At 41.7% G+C, this 21,453-nt stretch overlaps 1 protein-coding gene across 38 annotated transcripts in view; it reads right to left on the bottom strand.

Annotated features, from left to right (window-relative positions):
- Window positions 1-21,453, bottom strand: part of CNOT2 (CCR4-NOT transcription complex subunit 2) — a 121,248-nt gene that overhangs the window by 82,794 nt on the left and 17,001 nt on the right. The gene's annotated exons all lie outside the window — the stretch shown is intronic.

The raw sequence follows: 21,453 nt of genomic DNA, 5'->3' as shown, positions 1-21,453 counted from the left end.
TGCAGCCTGGGGGGAGGGGGAGGGAGTACATACAGAGGAAGGACAGGAATGACAAGAACGTCGAATCAACATTTTTTTAAAAAGATTATTTTATTTATTTGAAAGGCAGAATTACAGAGAAAGTGAAAGAGAAAGAGAAAGAGATCTTCCAATCGCTGGTTCACTCCCCAGACGGCTAAAACAGCCAGGGTTGTTGGGCCAGGCAGGCTGAAGCCAGGAACCTGGAACTCCATCCCAGTTTCCCATGTGGATGGCAGGTGCCCAAGCACTTAGGACTTACACTAGGATGCTATTCATATGGGAAGCTGGCATCGCAGGCAGTGGCTTAACCCACTGTTCCGCAACACAAGCCCCTAAACATCTTCTTAAAGATTTATGTATGTAGTTGAAACGGAGAGCAACAGAAGAGGGAGAAATACAAAGATCACCCATCCACTGGTTCACTACCCAAAGGGTCCCAAAAGCCAGATCTGCTAGGAACTACATCCATATCACCCATGTGAGCCGCAGGGTCTCAAGTACTTAGGCCATCTTCTGCTAGGATGCCAACATTCCAAGAGGTAGCTTAACTGCTGTGCCATAATGCCAGCCCTGGATCAACATTTTTGAAGTGCAGAAAGGAAAAGGATAAAAAAAAGAATCAACAAAAACACTATTAAAAGAAAATTCTAAGCCCAGTTAAAACAGCTTTTTTTTTTTTTTAAGATTTATTTTATTTATTTGCAAGGCAGAGGCAGAAGCAGAGGCAGAGAGAGAGGTTTTCCATCTGATGGTTCACTCCCCAGATAGTCACCACAGCCAGAGTTGCACCTAACAGAAGCCAGGAGCCAGGAGCTTCCTCCGGGTCTCCCACGCAGGTGCAGGGGCCCAAGATTTGGGCCATCTTCTACTGCTTTCCCAGGCCATAGCAGAGAGCTAGATCGGAAGTGGAGCAGCCGGGACTCAAACCGGCACCCTTATGGGATGCCGGAACACCAGGAAGTGGCTTTACCCACTATGCCACAGTGCCAGCCCCTAAAATAGCTTTCAAAAACAAAAATGTCTTCACTTCAGAAGATAACTTGGCAGTATTTTATAAAGTTAAACATAGATTTACCATACAACTCAGCAATTGTTCTCCTAGGTTACCAAAATGAACTGAAAACTCAGGTTCACACCAAAACAAACTCATAAATGTTCACGCCAATGAAGATGTCCTTCAACACCGGTAGCTGGATAAAGAGAACATCTATATGACAAAAAACTATCCAAAAATAAAAAATAATGAGCTGTTAATTCATGCAACATGAATCATTAATGCATTTTTTGCCATAGGAAAGAATTCAGATTAAAAAGACTATATATTTAGTGATTCTATTAATGTGACATTCTTCAAAAGGCAATACGATACAGATTTAAAAAATCTCTTTCTCTACTCTAGCCATAGTTTCTTTCTTTTTTAAAGATTTATTTATTTATTTGAAAGTCAGAGTTAAACAGAGAGAGGAGAAACAGAGAGAGAGAGAGGTCTTCCATCCACCAGTTCACTCCCCAGATGGCCACCATGGCCGGAGGTGCACCAGAGCCAGGAGCTTCCTCCGGGTCTCCCACGCAGGTGCAGGAGTCCAATGACTTGGGCCATCTTCTACTGCTTTCCCAGGCCACATCAGAGAGCAGAATCAGAAGTGGAGCAGCCGAGACTCGAACCAACACCCATATGGGATGCCGGCACTGCAAGGAGCAGCTTTACCTGCCATGACAAAGTGCCGGCCCCCATAGTTTCTTAAATTGTAAAAAATATTGTTAATTTAGATGAACTTTTAAAATACAATCACCTCGAAAATCTTATATGTTGAATGTTCTGTGTTAAGGTAATCAAATCAGAAAAGTAGGCAATTACAGTTAATTTTTCCAGTGTTTTCTGTGTTCTCCCACTTCACTTATCAATAGTACTTATTTAAAATAATGCCCAGATACCTTGGATGGTAGAACTCTTAAGTTAGGGGCCAGCGCTGTTAACACCCTGGCCTGAAGCGCCGGCATCCTATATGGGCACTTGTTCGAGACCTGGCTGCTCCACTTCCGATCCAGCTCTCTGCTATGGCCTGGGAAAACAGTAGAAGATGGCCCAAGTCCTTGGGCCTCTGCACCTACGTGGGAGACCCAGAGGAAGCTCCTGTCTCCTAGCTTCAGATAAGCACAGCTCCAGCTGTTGTGACCAACTGGGGAGTACATTGGATGGAAGACCTCTCTCTCTCTCTCTCCTCTCTCTGTGTAACTCTTTCAAAGAAATGAAGAAATGAAGAAATGAAGAAATGAAGAAAGAAATGAAGAAAGAAATGAAGAAATGAAGAAATGAAGAAAGAAAGAAAGAAAGAAAGAAAGAAAGAAAGAAAGAAAGAAAGAAAGAAAGAAAGAAAGAAAGAGAGAGAGAGAGAAAGAAAACTCTTAAGTTAAAATGTGAATCTGGGGGACTGGTACTGTGGCTCTGTGGGTTAAAGCCCCAGCCTGCAGGGCCATCCTTCCATGTGGGTGCAGGTCCCAGTTCCAGTTGCTCTACTTCCAATCCAGCCCCCTGCTATTGCACCTGGGAAAGCAGCAAAGGATGGCCCAAGACCTTGAGCCCCTGCACCCACGTGAGAAATCTGGAAGAAGCTCCTGCCTCTTGGTTTCCAACAGCTCAGCTTTGGCCATTGCAGCCATATAGGGAATGAAAAGGTGGATGGAAGAACACTCACTCATTCTCACATTCTCTCTCTCTCTCTTTCTGTTTCTACCTCTCACTATAACTCTCTTTCAAATAAATAAATCTTTTAAAAAAAAAAAAAATGTGAGTTCGGGGGCTGACGCTGTGGCACAGTGGGTTAAAGCCCCAGCCTGCAGGGCTGGCATCCCATATGGGCGCCAGTTCAAGTTCCAGCTGCTCTACTTCCAATCCAGCTCCCTGCTAATGTGCCTGGGAAAGCAGCAGAGGATGGCCCAAGTCCTTTGGCCCTTGCACCCACATGGGAGACCCAAAAGAAGCTGCTGGCTCCTGGTTTCAGATTGGCTCAGCTCTGGCCGTTGCAGCCATTTGGGGAGTGAACCAGTAGATGGACGACCCCCCAAATGGCCGCTATGGCAGGTGCGCTGCACCAATCCAAAGCCAGGAGCCAGGTGCTTCCTCCTTGTCTCCCATGCGGGTGCAGGGCCCAAGGACCTGGGCCATCCTCCACTGCACTTGCAGGCCACAGCAGAGAGCTGGACTGGAAGAAGAGCAACCGGGACAGAATCCAGCACCCCAACCGGGACTAGAACCTGGGGTACCAGCGCCACAGGCGGAGGATTAGCCTAGTGAGCCACAGCGCCGGCCCAAGACAGAAGTTTTCTACTACCAGCTAAAAGTCTGAAGTAAAATGAAATACAATAAAGGGAGTCCTACTGTACTTAAATGACAAAGTTCAATAATTTCTGAAAATTTCTTGAAAATCAAATGTTCCCTATCTGTTTTAATGTTAAATGAAATTGCAGTCTAGGGGCTGACGCTGTGGTGCAGTGGGTTAACACCCTGGCCTGAAGCACCAGCATCCCATATGGGCGTCAGTTCGCATCCCAGATGTTCCACTTCCAATTCAGATCTATGCTATGGCCTGGGAAAGCAGCAGAGGGTGGCCCAAGTCCTTGGGCCTCTGACCTGCATGGGAGATCTGGAGGAAGCTCCTCGATCCTGGCTTCAGATCGGCATCGGCACAGCTCCAACCGTTGCGGCCAATTGGGGAGTGAGCCATCGGATGGAAGACCCCTCCCCCCCTGCCTCTGCCTCTCTCTGTGTAGCTCTTTCAAGTAAATAAATAAATCTTAAAAAAAAAAAAAAAAACACCTGCAGTTTAAAAAGAGACAATAAGGGAGTCTTTCTAGTCCTGCTGCTTGAAATATACATGTTTACCCAAGTTGCTTAAATCCTGTGTGTGATCCAATTTCCTTACTTTATAAATAAAGAAAATAGTATCTGCATGGTCAAGAAAAGCAAGGGCTAACAAAAAACATAAAAACTCAAAGTGTGGCAGATCTAAAAGTTAACTGGAGTAAGTGGTTCAAGGAATAGTAATTGTTTCAAATATCACTGATTAAGAAATATTTGAGTGGGCATTTGGTATAGCAGTGTAAGACTCTGGGTCCGTATCAGTCAAGATGCCTATGTTAACATCTGGGTTGTGCTTCCAGATGCAGTTTCCTGTTAATGTGCATACACTCTGGGAGGCAACAGGTGAGGACTCAAGCTTTTGGGTCTCTTCCATCTACATGGAAGGCCCAGGATGAATCTCAGGCCCCTGGTTTCCGCCTGGTCCTGCCCCAACTATTGTGAGCATTTGGGGAGTGGATTAGCAGATGGAAGATCTCTGTCTCTATTTCTCCCTCACTTTAAAATAAATAAGTATTTTAAAATAATAAATGAAAATTAATCTTTGAGCTAATAGCATAGAGGGCATTTGGTAATCCTCACTAGAATAGTTTTAGTAGAATGGTGGAAGTTAAAGCACTAAGTAGCCTGGGTTCACAAAAGAATACAAAGAGGAAATGGAGACAAAATATAGAAATCTTTTTCAAGTTTTGCGATCAAAGCAAGAGAAATGGGGCATAGCTGAGAGAAAACATGGAACTGAAGATGCCTTTTATAAACCAGGAAAACCTGTAACAGAGGGAAAGGCTGATGATACATGATAGGGAAAAAGGAGTGATGACTTCTGAGCAGATATGGATGGAATCTATAAGAGATATTGGACTTTAGGCACAAGGCTGTATCAATACAAATAAAAGATTCAGGTAAGTACATGGATCTAGTATCAGATCTTCAGGAAGTTCTCATCCAGTTGCTTCTGCTCTTTTATTAAAATAAGAAATAATGTCATCAGCTGTGCCAACATGGAAGATATTAAAGTTCCAAAGAGGAAGGAAAAAGTGGAATAGTCCTCCAAGAAAATGGGATGAAGAAGAGATGAGAATACAGTAAGTGGAATTATGAAGTGGCACTAAGGACAGCCACTTGAGGTTGGTGTTCTCCAGTCATGTGCAGCTGCAGTGATACACAAACCATGTAAGCAGAAGTGGATTTAGCCAAATCTAGTGAGTATGATGAAACATGAACCTAGACTATTAAGAGTAAAGACAAAGTACTGATTATAATGATAGGTAAGAAAAAAGTGAGGGTATCCTTGTACCATTTGCCTATAAAGTTCTAGCTGCCCTAGCTTTCCTTGTGTTTCTGAAATACAAGTCAATTTTCAAGGTAGGGCTGCTCATTTTCAAGGATCTTACCCCAAATCTTCAAACATGAAGCAATTTCACCTTAATACTTCTGCCTATGTCTCTTCAGAGAGGCTTTCACTGAACACCCAAATATCTTTTGAACTCTCATTTGTTGTTTGTCACCACTGCTTATTTATTTGTTTGAAAGACAGGGAGAAAGACACTGATCTCCCATCTGCTGGTTCATACCCCAAATGCCTGCAGCAGCCAACAAAATTGGGGTTGTGGCTAAGGCTGAGGTTGGGACAGACTGAAGCTAAGAAAAGAGAACTCGAAATCCAGCTCTCTATTTCCATCTCTTAAAATCTAAAATCCTTAAGGAGGGTGTCTTTTATGCTTACCGCTGTTATTTCAGGTACCTAAAACAGTGACACAAAGCAAGTACTTTACTGAATAAATGAACCACAAAAGAATAATCCTTTACTAACTTTAATTTTATGAAATAATAATTTTCTTTAAAGGGACAACAGTATAATGTCCTATAAGAACAAGATCAGTTGGCTGGCGCCATGGCTCACTTGGCTAATCCTCCGCCTGCGGTGCCAGCACCCCGGGTTCTAGTCCCAGTTGGGGTGCTGGGTTCTGTCTCGGTCACTCCTCTTCCAATGCAGCTCTCTGCTGTGGCCTAGGAAGGCAGTGGAGGATGGCCCAAGTGCTTGAGACCTGCACCCACATGGGAGACCAAGAGGAAGCACCTGGCTCCTGGCTTCAGATCAGCGCAGCGAGCCGGCCGCAGCGCGCCAGCTGTAGTGGCCATTTGGGGGGTGAACCAACAGAAAGGAAGACCTTTCTCTCTGTCTCTCTCTCACTGTCTAACTCTGCCTGTCAAAATAAATAAATAAATAAAATAAAAAAGAACAAAACCAGCAACCAAAATATTAATTTTCAAATCTTATTACTGGAAGTCATTAAGAAACATACTTTTAAAATATAAATTTACACTTGTTTCTCTTGATAATTCCAAGAGCAACAGGGATTTTTTTTTCTTTTTTAGTTTAGGATTAGTAATATCTTTTAGGTATAAACTACATCTACAGTACATCTTTTAGGATTTCAAGCAGAATTTTTCTAAATTTTTACAAATGTTTTCCAGTTTTTAAACAGCTTTCTCACAAAAGCAGACATCCTTGGCTGATTTCTTAATAGCCTTTCTGTCAAGTGACCATCAAGGCTATGCAGATGTTCAGACTTTCCCATGTGATTCAAGATAAAATGCTGATCAGTATAGCCAATATGATAATCCAATCCTCTTTGTCAATAACTGACACCTGTACTCCTGACCCCCCCCCCCCGAGGGGAGGGGGATGAATTCCAAATCAAGAACTACTGTAAAGATGAGGACAGTTAATTTGAAAACAAGCTGAACTCTGACAATAGCTGAACAGAAAGCAAGAAAGAATCAAGCCCTGATATTAAGCACTTAGCTGCTCTATTAGCCAGCAACACAAATACTTTCATTCCTTCAGTATGTGAGAAAATAAACTGTCCATACTGTTTAGTTATTTGAACACAAGGTCTCCTACTCTAGGCTTATCTACACCTAGTCCTTCAGTAGTTCTACAGTCCTTTATGTAAAGTCCTTCCAAAATCACTGACCTGGCTATTCATTAAAAACCAAGAAATGTTTCTATCTTTCTACATTCATATCACATCTAGGATAAAAATTACATCAATACTGGCTTAAAAAATATATAATACTGGCAGAAACTGATTCACGTGGGCAGGTGTTTGGCACAGCAGTAATGACTGTTATACTCATCACATACCAGAGTGCCTGGTTCAAGTCATGGCTTCCCTTCAGATTGAACTTTGTGCTACCACGCACCCTGGGAGGCAGCAGCACAAGTGTCCCTGTCACTCACATGGGAGATCCGGAAGGCCAGACGGAGTTCAGGCTCCCAGCTTCAGCCTGGTCTGGTCCTAGCTATTCTGAGCATTCTGGGGAGCAAACCAGTAGATAGAAGGCATCCTTCCCCTCCCCTGAATAAACACTCTCTCTCTCAAATAAAATGAAAATAAAATTTTTTAAAAGATCAAAACTGATGATACAACTAACCCAGTTGAGAAAAAGGTATGAGAGAAAACTAGACAGCCACTTAGCAGCGAGGAATTCTCCAGACTACAAGAATGGAAAACAACTGTTTAGAAGAGTGGATCAGGCCAGCGCCGCGGCTCACTAGGCTAATCCTCCGCCTTGCGGCGCCGGCACACCGGGTTCTAGTCCCGGTTGGGGCGCCGGATTCTGTCCCAGTTGCCCCTCTTCCAGGCCAGCTCTCTGCTGTGGTCAGGGAGTGCAGTGGAGGATGGCCCAGGTGCTTGGGCCCTGCACCCCATGGGAGACCAGGAAAAGCACCTGGCTCCTGGCTCCTGCCATCGGATCAGCGCGGTGTGCCGGCCGCAGCGCGCCGGCCAAGGAGGCCATTGGAGGGTGAACCAACGGCAAAAGGAAGACCTTTCTCTCTGTCTCTCTCTCTTACTGTCCACTCTGCCTGTTTAAAAAAAAAAAAAAAAAAAAAAAAAAGAGTGGATCAAAGACCTTTCTCTCTGTCTCTCTCTCACTGTCCACTCTGCCTGTTAAAAAAAAAAAAAAAAAAAAAAGAAGAGTGGATCAGAGCCAGCACAATGGCGTAGCAGGTTACGCCACCACCTGCAACACCAGCATGCCATATGATCACCACTTCATGTCCCAGATACTCCACTTCCAATCCAGCTCCCTGCTAAAGTGCCTAGGAAAGCAGCAGAGGACGGCTCAAATACTTGGACCCTCGCATCCATGTAGGACACCCAGATGAAGCTCCTGGCTTCGGTCTGGCACAGTCCCAGCTGTTGCAGCCAACTGTGGAGTCAACCAGAAGAGGGAAGCACTCCCTCTTGCTCTCTCTCTCTCTCCCCCTTTCTGCAAAACTCTTCTAAATAAATCTTTTAAAAAGGAGGAGCACGTCAGTTAAATGTTTTAGGTTTGTTAAGGACATTTGTTATGAACACTGTGTTTCTGTATATAATAGAGCCTATCTATAATAAATGCTATCCTATAGCATAGGGAGCCAGCTAAAAAGTCCTAACAGGACTTAGATGTATGTTTCCAAGACAGAAATTTTAAAATTAGAGTAAACATAGAGTCAAAGAGGTAGAATTATCAGTCTATCCCAACCCAGCACTACAGTGTAAGAGCCCAGAAACTATTAAAAAAAAAACAACCTTTATCTCAATACATGCTGTTTCACAACTTCTGAACAGAGAATATTTACGAAGTTCTACAATTCAAAACTTTCAGGCTGTATGCACAATATTTACAGTGTGCTTTACTTACATGAAAGCCAAGTTTTATTTTATCATGTGTTGTATTATGGCTAACTGTATCATCTTACCATTTATAATGTATCCTTGTATTCTGTTAAGAAGTACTAAATAATGACTCATCTTTTTCAAACACAAATTTACCATATTTTAAAACAAGTACTCAGAATTGAGAGTTAAAAGGTCCTAATACCAATAAACATAGACTCTTCCAATTTCCTTCCAAAATTATTTACTGAAACCTACTATGTGCCAGATAGTAAATAAAAGTCTCAGTGAGAAATGCCCGTAAGAAACAAAACTGTTCTCCATGGATTGGTAAAGCATTAATTACAGTTAAAGTAAGGTCATATGGCAGTAATAATCAAATATTGATTAGTAATGCTTATTCACTAAGGATTATATTCCATATATATTAGAGACAACTTGTGTTTACTAAACATACAGTGGACACTAAATTAACTGCCTAGTGAACTGATAAGGACAAGAGTTAACCCAGGTTCTACAAATTCTCAATTTGTTGATCAAATGCAGAAGCTTGAGGCCAGCACCTCGGTGCAATAGATTAAACCTCGGCCTACCGCACTGACATCCCATATGGGCGCCAGTTCAAGTCCCGGCTGCTCCTCTTCCGATCCGGCTCTCTGCTATGACCTGGGAAAGCAGTGGAGGATGGCCCAAGTCCTTGGGTCCCTGCACCCACATGGGAGACCTGGAAGAAGCTCCTGGCTCCTGGCTTCGGATCTGCACAGCTCCGGCCATTGCAGCCATTTGGGGAGTGAACCAACAGAAGGAAGACTTCTTTCAGTCTCTCTCTCTCTCTCTCCCTGTCTATAATTCTACCTCTCAAATAAATAAATAAATCTAAAAAAAATGCAGAAGGTACATGAACTTACATGGGAGAAAAACAATCTGTAAGTGACATTTGGTATTTCCATAATTAAGAATGCAGGCAATAAGCAACAGTTGCACCTGTGAATTTTGTTACCATTAGAAACCACAGATTTCTATGTCACTTTACTTACTTCAAACCTCAAATTATCATTTACACTCATCACTAGTCTAAAATTACTATATACCACTAGACTGTGTTGATAAGTATGTTATTGAGTATGTTTATTAAATCAGTATTTTTAAACTGTATTATAATACAATTAGTGTTCATTTTCATAAGTCTATGGGAAATACTATTTTGAAATCAGGTCCACATGCTTCACCAGAGCCAAAAAGGCACATGGAACAAATACAGATCAAGAATCCCTATAGTAGAGTAATAGTGATTTGATGAAAGTAAGCACACTGTTCAAGGTCACACACACACAGCTAATTAAAGCCTGAGCCAGACAGAACAGAATCCAGGATTTCTGGCTCACAATCCAGGGCTGAACTCCCCCTCTTCGCGGAGGAACGACACAGGACCCTGCGCTGTTCTTTTGTCTGCTCGGCCCTCCCCGGGTTTGCTGCTGGTTCTTCCCGGGTTGGCTACCGACCCTTCCACCTCCGTGGAAGGGCGGGCCCCCTGCCACTTTCCCCACTTCCGCGGGGGAGCGGCACACCACCGGCCGGCTCTCTCGGGGGCTGCACAGGTGTTCCTTCAGATAGATGTTCCTGGTGCATGTTGTCTCTCTCCTCCTTTATAGTCCTCTTCCACCAATCCCAACTCTGCTACCCACATGCCGAGTACGCTGCTCTCCTCCAATCAGGAGCAAGTCCTACAGTTTATTGGCTGAACTGGAGGCAGCTGTGTAGAAGCTGTTTCCTCCCTTCTCAGCGCCATATTGTGGGAGAGCAGATGCATAGAATAAGTCTTAATTCCAGTAACAGTCTAGTCCGAGTTGCTCCCAGTTGCTCCCCACACAGGGCTAAATCAACTTTGATGTGTCTTGACTATAATAAAGCAAACAAAGACAACTCTGAAAATACATGCCAAGAAGTTATTAGGGAAAGAAAGAAATTATACAGGAAAAAGAATTGGTTTGAAAAAATAAAATGATGGGTTAAGACATTCAAGTATTTTGAAAATATAGCTACAGCATAAGATGCCAACTGAAATGTCTAAAAAGACAAGTCAGAAAAGAAACAGGGCCGGTGCCATGGCTCATTTGGTTAATCCTCCGCCTGCCGTGCCAGCATCCCATATGAGCGCCGGGTTCTTGTCCCGGTTGCTCCTGTTCCAGTCCAGCTCTCTGCTGTGGCCTGGGAGGGCAGTGGAGGATGGCCCAAGTACTTGGGCCCTGCACCCGCGCAAGAGACGACGAGGAAGCACCTGGCTCTGGATCAGCACAGCGCCGTTCGTGGCAGTCATTTGGGGAATGAACCAATGGAAGGAAGATGTTTCTCTCTGTCTCTCTCTCTGTCTATAACTCTACCTGTCAAATGGAGGGAAGAGAAGGGGAAGGGGAAGGGAAGGGGAAAGGAACAAGACACTTTTGACATACTGAACATGTAACATACTCTAAGTTAATGAAAAAGTGGGTCAAAAGCTAAGTGTATTGTAGGGTAAAATATTTTAAATCCAAGCATACAAATAAAAATGTGAAATAAAGTGAAGATTTTCCTATCCTCTGGTTCTACAATAAGAAATACAACCACAAATGCACATAGTAAATACTAAATGGCAGGTGCTTACAGTAGAAGGAACTATGAAAAACTAGAGTCCATTTGGACTACCTAAAGAAGATATTTGCTACTATTCAATTCTAGCTAACTGCTACCAGGAACTGTCACCCCACAATTCTATATAAAAGGGAAAGTTTTAAAAACGAAGGTGAAAAGACATTTTCTGGTTTTAAGAAAAAGATAATTCATCTTCTTTTTTAAAAGATTTATTTTATATATTTGAAAGGCAGAGTTACAGAGAAAGAGAGAGGTCTTCTATCTGCTGGTTCACTCCCTGGATAGCCGCAACGGCCGGAGCTGCACCAATCGGAAGCCAGGAGCTTCTTCCAGGTCTCTCACGTGGGTGCAGGGCCCAAGGACTTGGGCCATCTTCTACTGCTTTCCCAGGCTATAGCAGAGAGCTGGATTGGAAGTGGAGCAGCAAGGACTAGAATCGGTGCCCATATGGGATGCTGGCACTTCAGGCCAGGGCGTTAACCCACTGTGCCACAGCACCGGCCCCAAGATAATTCATCTTAAGCAGATCTGCTCCAACAAACAGGAAGTGTCTTGACAAAGGTAATAATTTTAAGGTAATAATAAGCAGGAAACTTAGAATTTCATAAATGAAAAAAATGCAAATATGTGAGTACATATAACAGACCACAGGTTGACAGTTTTGTTTTTTTTTTTTTTTTTAAAGTAGCCAGATAGCAAACATTTTAGGCTTCTTAGACTTAACAATTTTGTTGTAACAATTCAATTATGGATTGTAGTACAAAAGCAGTCATACACACAATATGTGAACAGGTGGGTTGCATTCCCAACAAAACTTTATTTATAAAAGCAGAGGGAAGCTTGGATTTGGCCTGCAGCTGTAGTTTGACAATCCCTTTGAGGGACTATTTTTCTTAAGTTCTTAAACTCCAGAATTATTAAAGAATAAATGTTATTTTAAGCCATGCGATTCATGGCAATAAGTAATACAACAAGCAAATTATAAAAAACACTGTAATTAATCCCTAGAGCAAACTCTAAAAAGTTACACAAAAACTATATTCAACACCCTGATAAACGATGTTTGGCATTGTGGTTAATTTGCAACTTGGAACACCCATATCCTATACTGTAATGCCTGGTTCAAGTCCTGGCTCCTCTGCTTCCAAACTTTTCTGCTAATACACGTAGGGGAGTTCACACACTGAGGCTCAAGTACCTCCCAGCTGCTCCACTTTTGATCCATAATGCACCTGTGAAAACAGCGAAAGATGTCCAAGTACTTGGGCCCCTTGTCAGAGACACAAATGGATTTCCTGGCTCCTAGGTTTGGCCTGGTCCAGACCTGGCCATTGCAGCCATTTGGGGAGTGAACCAGTGGATGGAAGCTCTCTGTTCTACTGTCTCTGTAACTCTTCCTTTCAAATAAACAAATATATCTTTTTTAAAAATCAGTATTACTCATGAAAATACATGTAAAACCCTCATGGGTATGGGGGGAAGAACAGCTATAATCCAAAAGTTGTACTCATGAAATTTATATTTATTAAATAAAAACTAAAAACAGTCTGGGGCCAGTGTTGTAGCAGATGGGCCAAGTGCCTGGGCCCCTACACCTGCATGGGAAACCCGGAAAATGCTCCTGGCTCCTGGCTTCGGATCAGCCCATCTCCTGCCTTTGCAGTCATTTGGGGAACAAACCAGCGCATGGAAGACCTTTCTCTCTGTCTGTCTCTGTAACTCTGCCTCTCCAATAAATGATTAAATCTTAAAAAAAAAAAAAAAAAAAAAAAAAAAAAAAAAAGAGAAAGTTCACATAGTCAAAGTCACAGGACAGAAAAAAAATGTATCATGAAAATAGCCTCCATAAGAAACTGCAGTGACTACACAAGTATCAGACAAGATAAACCTTAAAAAATGTACTAACTAGAAAAAATTATTATTATAAGCAGGCCAATCTTCAGGAAAATATAACCATTATAAACTAAGAACCTAACAAGAACCCCCCCAAAATGAAAGAAGCAAAAACTGACAAATGGGAGAAATTTAAGCAATTCAATTACAGTAGCTGGGAGATTCTAATATTTCATGTCAATAATGTATACAACTATACACATCAACAAGTCAAAAGGAAACTGAAAAATGACATAAAACTACATCTGACATGTCATAAAATCCCCATTTTTCTCAAGTGCTAACAGAACATTCTCCAGGATAATTGTATGCTAGGCCATAAACAAGCCTAATAAATTTAAAAAGAATTCACACAAAGTTATGTTCCCCAGCCACAATGAAATGAAATTAGAAATAAGGACAAAATTAAATTTGAGTAATTCACAAGTATGTGGAAATTAAACAACATCTATCTAAATAACCAATGGTCACAAGGAAAACTAGAATATACTTTGGGAGGAATAAAGTAAAAACTCCAAGACACTAACACTGATAAAATACAGGGAAAATAGTACTTAGAAGGAAATGTATAGTTATAAATGTTCATGCTGAAAAAAGATCTTAAATCATTAACCTAAACTTCCACCTTTGGAAACTAGAAAAAGATGAGCAAACTAAAACAAAAGCCAAAAGAATGAAAATGATAAAATTGAGAGCAGAAATAAGTGAAACAAAATACAAGAACAAAAGGGAAAAGAAACTAAACAAAACTGATAAACTTCAAGCTAAACGAAAGGAGAAAATTCCAAGTACTAATATCAGGAAAAACTAAGACATATCACTATTAACGTTACAAACACAGAAAGGATTCTGAACAAGTAATATGAACAACTTCATGTTAATAAATTAAATAACTGGAGGAAATAGAAAATACCTACAAATGTCACATATTATCAAAATTTACCTACGAAGAAACAGATCTTTAAAAAGTGAAAGGACTGCACTAGCTATTTTAAAACTTCCAACAGGGAAAGTCCCAGGCCCAAATAACGTTATTGGTGAATTCTTCCAAACATTTAAAAGGAAACTTAATATCACTACTCCACAAACTCTTTCAAAACTAGAAGCACTTAGAATCCATTTGAGGGGCTGGTGCTGTGGCGCAGTAACTTAATCCTCCACCTGTGGCGCCGGAATCCCATTTGGGTGCTGGTTCTAGTCCCGGCTGCTCCTCTTCAGATACAGCTCTCTGCTATGGCCTGGGAAAGCAGAAGATTACCCAAGTCCTTGGGCCCCTGCACCTGCGTTGGAGACCAGAAAGGAGCACCTGGCTCCTCGCCTCAGACTGGCCCAGCTCTGGCCATTGCAGCCATTTGGGGAGTGAACCAACAGACGGAAGACCTTTCTGTCTCCCTCACTGTCTGTAACTCTACCTCTCAAATAAACAAATAAATAATCTTTTAAAAAAAGAATCCTTTTGAATTTATTCTATAAGACCATCGTTATCCTAATAACACTACCAGAGACTTCACAAGAAATGAAAATTAGACTGTCTCTTACAAAAATAGACACAACAATCCCCAATAAAATACTAGGAAAGCAAATCCAGTTACATACAAAAGGAAATATATTCCATGATTATGTGGGATTAATATAAGGAATACAAGATTTGTTCAACATACAAAAAAAAAAAATCAAGCTATGTACAGCACACCAATGTAAGACAAAAATCACATGATCCATTTCAAAAGATGCAGAAAAAGTATGAAAAAACCCAAAAGCTCTTCATGGTAAGAATTCAACAAACCAGAAACAGAATAGACTTTCCTCAAACTGACAAAATGCATCTATGAGAAACACACACACACACACACACGGAAGTAGTATCACACTTAATGATGAAAAAAATCAAATTATTTTTAAGATCAGGAATAAAATGTGGCTGTCCTCTCTTGTGCCCAGTGTACTGATGATTCTAGCTGAAACAATTCAGCAAGAAAATACAGAACACATCCAGACTGCGCATTAAGAAATGAAACCACCCTCTATTTGCAGATGACATGATCTTGTATGTAAAAAACCCTAAGGAAGCCACTAGAAGCAATTAAATATTATAATAGTTTAATAGTTTAATTTTAATAAAAATAACGGTGATGTATTACATATTTAAATGAACAAATTTAACAAGGTTATAGGATACAAAATCACACATGAAATCTGTATTTCCAGGGCCAGCATTGGAACCCAGTGTATTCCAAACAGAGTGCCAGTTTGAGTCACAACTGCTCTGCTTGTGACCAAGCTCCCTGCTAACACACTGATCAGGTAGCAAAGATGGCCCAAGTACCAAGTGCTTGGACCCCTACCCATATGGAGTAAATTAAATAAATGTCTTTAAAAACAATCAAAAAGTTAACATTTCTAGGTAATAACAACGAAAAAGCCAAAAATGAAACTAAAACAACAATTCCGGGGCCAGCGCTGTGGCTCAGTGAGTTAATGCCCTGGCCTGAAGCTCTGGCATCCCATATAGGCGCCGGTTCAAGACCCAGCTGCTCCGCTTCCAATACAGCTCTCTGCTATGGCCTGGGAAAGCAGTACAAGATGGCCCAAGTCCTTAGGCCCCTGCACCCGTGTGCGACACCTGGAAGAAGTTCCTGGCTCCTGGCTTCAGATCAGCACAGCTCCAGCTGCTGCGGCCAATTGGGGAGTGAACCATCGAATGGAAGACCTCTCTCTCTCTCCTCTCTCTCTCTCTGCCTCTTCTCTCTCTGTGTAACTCTTTCAAATAAATAAATCTTTAAAAAAAATTATATTTCTGAAGTATCAGATTGAAATATTTAGGAAGTTAAACAAAAGTACAAAATTTATATTCCAAAAACTGTATGACACTGTTAAAAGAAATTAAAATAATTGTATAAAGGGAAAGCTATTCTATACTAAGAAACCAGAAGACTTAAAATGGCAACACGCTTCCTGATTCAATACAGTCCCTGTCAAAATTCCATCTGACTTCTCTGCAGAAATGACAAACTGATGCTGAAATTCAAATGGAAATTCAAGGAACAGAGACTAATAAAAAAAATCTTGAAAAAGAGTAAGAAGTTCGGAGAATTCTTATTTCCCATTTTTGAGATTACATACTGTTATTAAAACACACCGGTATAAGGATAGTCGCAGATTAATGAAATACATATGGCAGCTCAGAAATAAAACCTCACAGTATCATAAATTCATTTTAGACAAGGGTGACAGGAAGATTCAATGGCAGTACAATCTTTTTAACAAATAGTTATAAACTTTGTTCATTTTTCTCTATTAAATTAACCCTTCACGTAAACTGTGCACAAATTTAAGTCTAGCAAGGTACAATATCCAAAGATTTTAGCACCCTCCTGATAAAGAAAAGCAGCAACTTTAGAGGAAGAAGACTTGCCTTGTGCTAAATGCACATTCATTCAACAAACATGTTTGAAACAAGCTAGAAATAGAATGTTTAGAAATGTTAGAAATAAATGTTTGACAAAAATCAATAGTAGTAGCAGCACCAGGTTTTTTTTTTTTGTTTTTTTTTTTTTTTTTTTTTTTTTGACAGGTAGAGTTATAGACAGTGAGAGAGACACAGAGAAACGTCTTCCTTGCATTGGTTCACTCCCCAAATAGCCATAACGGCTGGAACTGCACCGATCCAAAGCCAGGAGCCAGGTTATTTCCTCCCAGTCTCCCATGTGGGTGCAGGGGGCCAAGCACTTGGGCCATCCTCCACTGCCTTCCCGGGGCCACAGCAGAGAGCTGGACTGGAAGAGGAGCAGCCGGGACTAGAACCCGGCGCCCATATGGGATGCCGGTGCCACAGGCGGAGGATTAACCAAGTGAGCCAGGGCACCAGCCCCCAGTTTGTTTGTTTCTTAATGCCCTGTCCTCTTAAGATTTAACTTAGGGGCTGGCGCTGTGGCATAGCCGGTAAAAGCTGCCACCTGCAGTGCAGGCATCCCATATGGGCGCCGGTTCAAGACCCAGCTGCTACACTTCCAATCCAGCTCTCTGCTATGGCCTGGGAAAGCAGCAGCAGATGGCCCAAGTTCTTGGGCCCCTGCAACCACGGAAAGACCTGAAAGAAGTTCCTGGCTCCTGGCTTCAGACAGGCGCAGCTCCAGCCGTTGCAGCCAACTGGAGAGTGAACCAACAGATGGAAGTCCTCTCTCTCTCTCTGCCTCTCCTTCTTTGTGTAACTCTTTCAAATAAATAAAATAAAACTTAAGCAAAAGATTTAATTTAGCAGTCTAAGCATTATTTACTAAATTGTAGTGTATTTTTTTTTAAGACGTATTTATTTACTTAAGAGGAAGGGCTACACAGAGAGCGAGAGAGAGAAAAAGGGCTTCCCTGCACTGGGTAGCACACACCCCAAATGGCCGCAATGGCCAGAGCTAGGCCAATCTGAAGCCAGGAGCTTCTACCAAATCTCCCATGCAGGTGCAGGGGCCAAAGCACTTGGGCCTCTTCTACTGCTTTTCCAGGCCATCAGCAGGGAGCTGGATAGAAAATAAAGCAGCCAGGACTTGAACCGTTGCCCATATGGGATGCCAGTGCCACAGACGAATGCTTAGCCTCCTATGCCATAGCACCCACCCCTAAACTGTAGTTTCTCTCCAAGAGATTTATATATGGACTTTCAAATGTTATACATGTACATTTTTATAATCTGCTAACTATACTGCATCTTGCTTCCCAACTTAAGAGGTATTTTTATAGACAAAATGTTTTTTTTTGTTTTTTAAATAAAAATAACATCCACACATAATTCAGAGCCATTAACTCAGGACTTCTGCATTCCAAAAGAAACATGACTTAAAATGCAGTTATTTAGTGACAACATGCTATACTGCAATGATTTTCAATTGCATCAACAACAGGCCATGAATGCAACTTAGTAGGCCAAAAACAGCATGCTTACAAATACATTATAAAGTGTAACAGAAAACATCTGAATGCAACTCACAGCAAGGGTACTGTTTTGTGAGTTTCCTTTTTTCTTCAGTCATATACACATACATAAACATTCACCCTGGATTCACACAAAAAAATAAGTCTACCCTGGATTTCACTCTAAAAGTGATAAGTATACTTACACTTTTAAAGAATGCTAGAGCAAGAGGAAAGGCAATATAATGAAAAAAATGATGGGCTTTGAAGCTAAAGACCTAACTTCAGATCTTAGACACTAGCTTGCATGACCTTGAAGAAGTTAATTACAGTGCTTGACTTTCAATGGTCCAACTTACAGTTTTGTGACTTTATGAAGGCACAAGAGTGATATGCACTCAGTAGAAATCATACTTCAAATTTTGAATTTTATCTTTTACTGGACCAGAATGACCTTCTCTCTCGATAATAAGCAGCAGCAGTAGCCATCATGTGAACACAAGGCTAAACAAAAATTGGACAGTGTACTGTGTTGCTCAGCTATGATGTTCAGAAGGTTAAACATATTAAATGAATTTTCAGCTTAATGATGTTTTCAACTTATGATGGGTTTCTCAACAGGTAACACCACTGTAAATCAAGGAGCATCTGTATTGACTGTCCAGTAGAACCTTTATTCAACAGTAAGATGGAAAGAATTCAACTAACTTTGCATAACAATTAAGAGCATATAGAAGGTCATTTTTTTCACAGTAAAAGCCAGTCCTTTTGGACTTAGCAAAATGTTTCCTCATTTGCCTCAAAAGGGTTCTTACCCTTTCTGTACCCATCTAACATGCTCTTCCTTTCCCACTACTCTCCAATCACACAGCACCCCCTCCCCACTGGGATTTTTCAGTCATAAGATACGGAGAATACTCTCTTGGGTCACCTGTTCTTTGTTGTTGTCTTTTCCTAGAATGCCTTTCTCCTTGATATGTACAGGATCAGTCCCTCACTACAGGTTCACTAATCGGTTCACCTTCCAGGGAAGGACTTCTTTAACCTGCCTAATTTAAATCTGCATTCTCTGCATATGTATACTTTTTTCATTTGCTCTATATCCTTACCACTATTTGCTACACCATGTTATTTATTCTTATTTCGTACACTGCAATATCCACATCGAACAGTGTCTGACATGAGAAAAATTATACAATTGCTAATAATACTTGCCTCTGCCACCCCTCACTATTTTCAAGTATTATCTACAGCTATCAAAGTGCTTTTGAAGCCCTCCAGACAGCATAATTTTAATAACACAGTGAAAATACAATCAGTTCTTAGCACTTAACGTAACTTGCTATATTTTAGTGCTGATTCAGCAAATTAGGCAAAAATTCTATGCGTTTACAATGTCAGTTTAAGCCAGTTATATGATCAATTTGGCACAGCACTATGTACAATTAACTTAATCTCATATTTGTGTGATGTTAAATATGAGTATGGGATGATATTTTAGAGGGCAGTAGAGGGGGTTAAAACTTTCTTTTCTTTCTTTTTTTTTTTGACAGGCAGAGTGGACAGTGAGAGAGAGAGAGACAGAGAGAAAGGTCTTCCTTTGCTGTTGGTTCACCCTCCAATGGCCGCCGCATCGCGCTGATCTGAAGCCAGGAGCCAGGTGCTTCTCCTGGTCTCCCATGCGGGTGCAGGGCCCAAGGACTTGGGCCATCCTCCATTGCACTCCCGGGCCATAGAGAGGGCTGGCCTGGAAGAGGGACAACCAGGACAGAATCCGGCGCCCCAACCGGGACTAGAATCCGGGCACCGGCCGGAAAATAAAGATTAAGAGAAGAAAGTAAAAATCACTTCCAATCCTGCAACCTAGAGAAATGTTTACTAGAGTTAACATTATCATTTCCTTTGTATGTGGTCTGTAAGAACTACAGTCTCTCTCTCTGCCCCTCCCCCTTTTAACTTCTAATTATTAAAATAATACAGAATTATGTATAAAATTTAGGAAATGCAGTAGTGTGTAAAAAAAGAGGGTAAAAGCCCCTAGACATGTATAGTGTTTCCAGTTTTGTAATAGAGAAATTGGGGTATACTTAGGATTTTATGTAATCTGAATTTTAAAAAGCAAAACAAGCTTATACATGAACATTTTCTAGTATCTAGTATTATATAATATTTATTCAAAACAAAATTCTTGGAGCCATTGCTGTTGCCTAGTGGATTAAGCCTCTGCCTGTGGTGCCTGCATCCCATATGGGCGCCTTCATTTCTGATCCAGCTCCTTGCTAATGTGCCTGGGAAAGCAGTGGAAGATGCCACAGTTGCCTCCGCCCTTGCACTCATGTTGGGGACCCAGAAGAAGCTCCTGGCTTCAGAATGGCCCTGCTCCAGCTGTTGTGGCCATTTGGGGAGTGAACCAGCGGTTGGAAGACCACTCTGTCCCTCCCTCTATCTGTCTGAACTCTGCCTCTCAAATAAATCTTTTAAAAAAAATTCTTAATAGCAAGAGCATAACTTACTTAATGACTTTTTGTTATTGAAAATTTATTTTGATTTTCAGTTTTATGAATATGAAAATTATGAATAGCACTCTGAACAACAGTCTTGTACCTGAATTTTTGTTTGTACATTTGATGTTTTTGAAAATAAAGTTTTAAGGCTGGTCGGGGCGCCGGATTCTGCCCCGGTTGCCCCTCTTCCAGGCCAGCTCTCTGCTGTGGCCCGGGAGTGCAGTGGAGGATGGCCCAAGTGCTTGGGCCCTGCACCCCATGGGAGACCAGGAGAAGCACCTGGCTCCTGCCATCGGATCAGCGCGGTGCGCCGGACGCAGTGCGCCGGACGCGGCGGCCATTGGAGGGTGAACCAACGGCAAAGGAAGACCTTTCTCTCTGTCTCTCTTTCTCACTGTCCATTCTGCCTGTCCAAAAAATAAATAAATAAATAAAAATAAAATCTTTATTTTCTACCCTTCCTATAATAAGTATCTGCTATTATTTTTTAACCACAGGCCTTCTTCAGCACACGACCTCACATTTTATTTGCCCCACACAAAAATGTAGGGCGTCTGGCACAGCAGTTAAGACAACACCTGTGACACTTAACTCCCATATTACACTGCCTGGGTTCAAGTCCTGGCTCTGCTTCCAATTCCAGCTCCCTGCTAATGTAGACGCTGTGAGACAGATGATGGCTCAAGTAATTGAGTCCCTACCACTCATGCAGGAGATCCACATTTAGCTCCTGGCTCCCAGCTTCGGTCTTGCCCAGTTGTGAATAAGGTGAGAAGTTGGAAAGTGAACTCATGGATGGAAGATCTCTGTCTTTACATCTTTCACATCAATTAAAAATAAACCTTGGCCAGCACTGCAGCTCACTTGGCTAATCCTCCGCCTGCGGTGCCAGCATCCCGGGTTCTAGTCCCAGTTGGGGCGCCAGATTCTGTCCCAGTTGCTCCTCTTCCTATCCAGCTCTCTGCTGTGGCCC

The sequence above is a fragment of the Oryctolagus cuniculus genome, chromosome 11 (genome assembly GCF_051225735.1).
Source record: "Oryctolagus cuniculus isolate XC-2025 breed Fujian yellow rabbit chromosome 11, ASM5122573v1, whole genome shotgun sequence".
In the NCBI taxonomy this organism is placed as follows: Eukaryota; Metazoa; Chordata; class Mammalia; order Lagomorpha; family Leporidae; genus Oryctolagus; species Oryctolagus cuniculus.
This window is presented reverse-complemented; position numbering and strand designations above follow the sequence as displayed.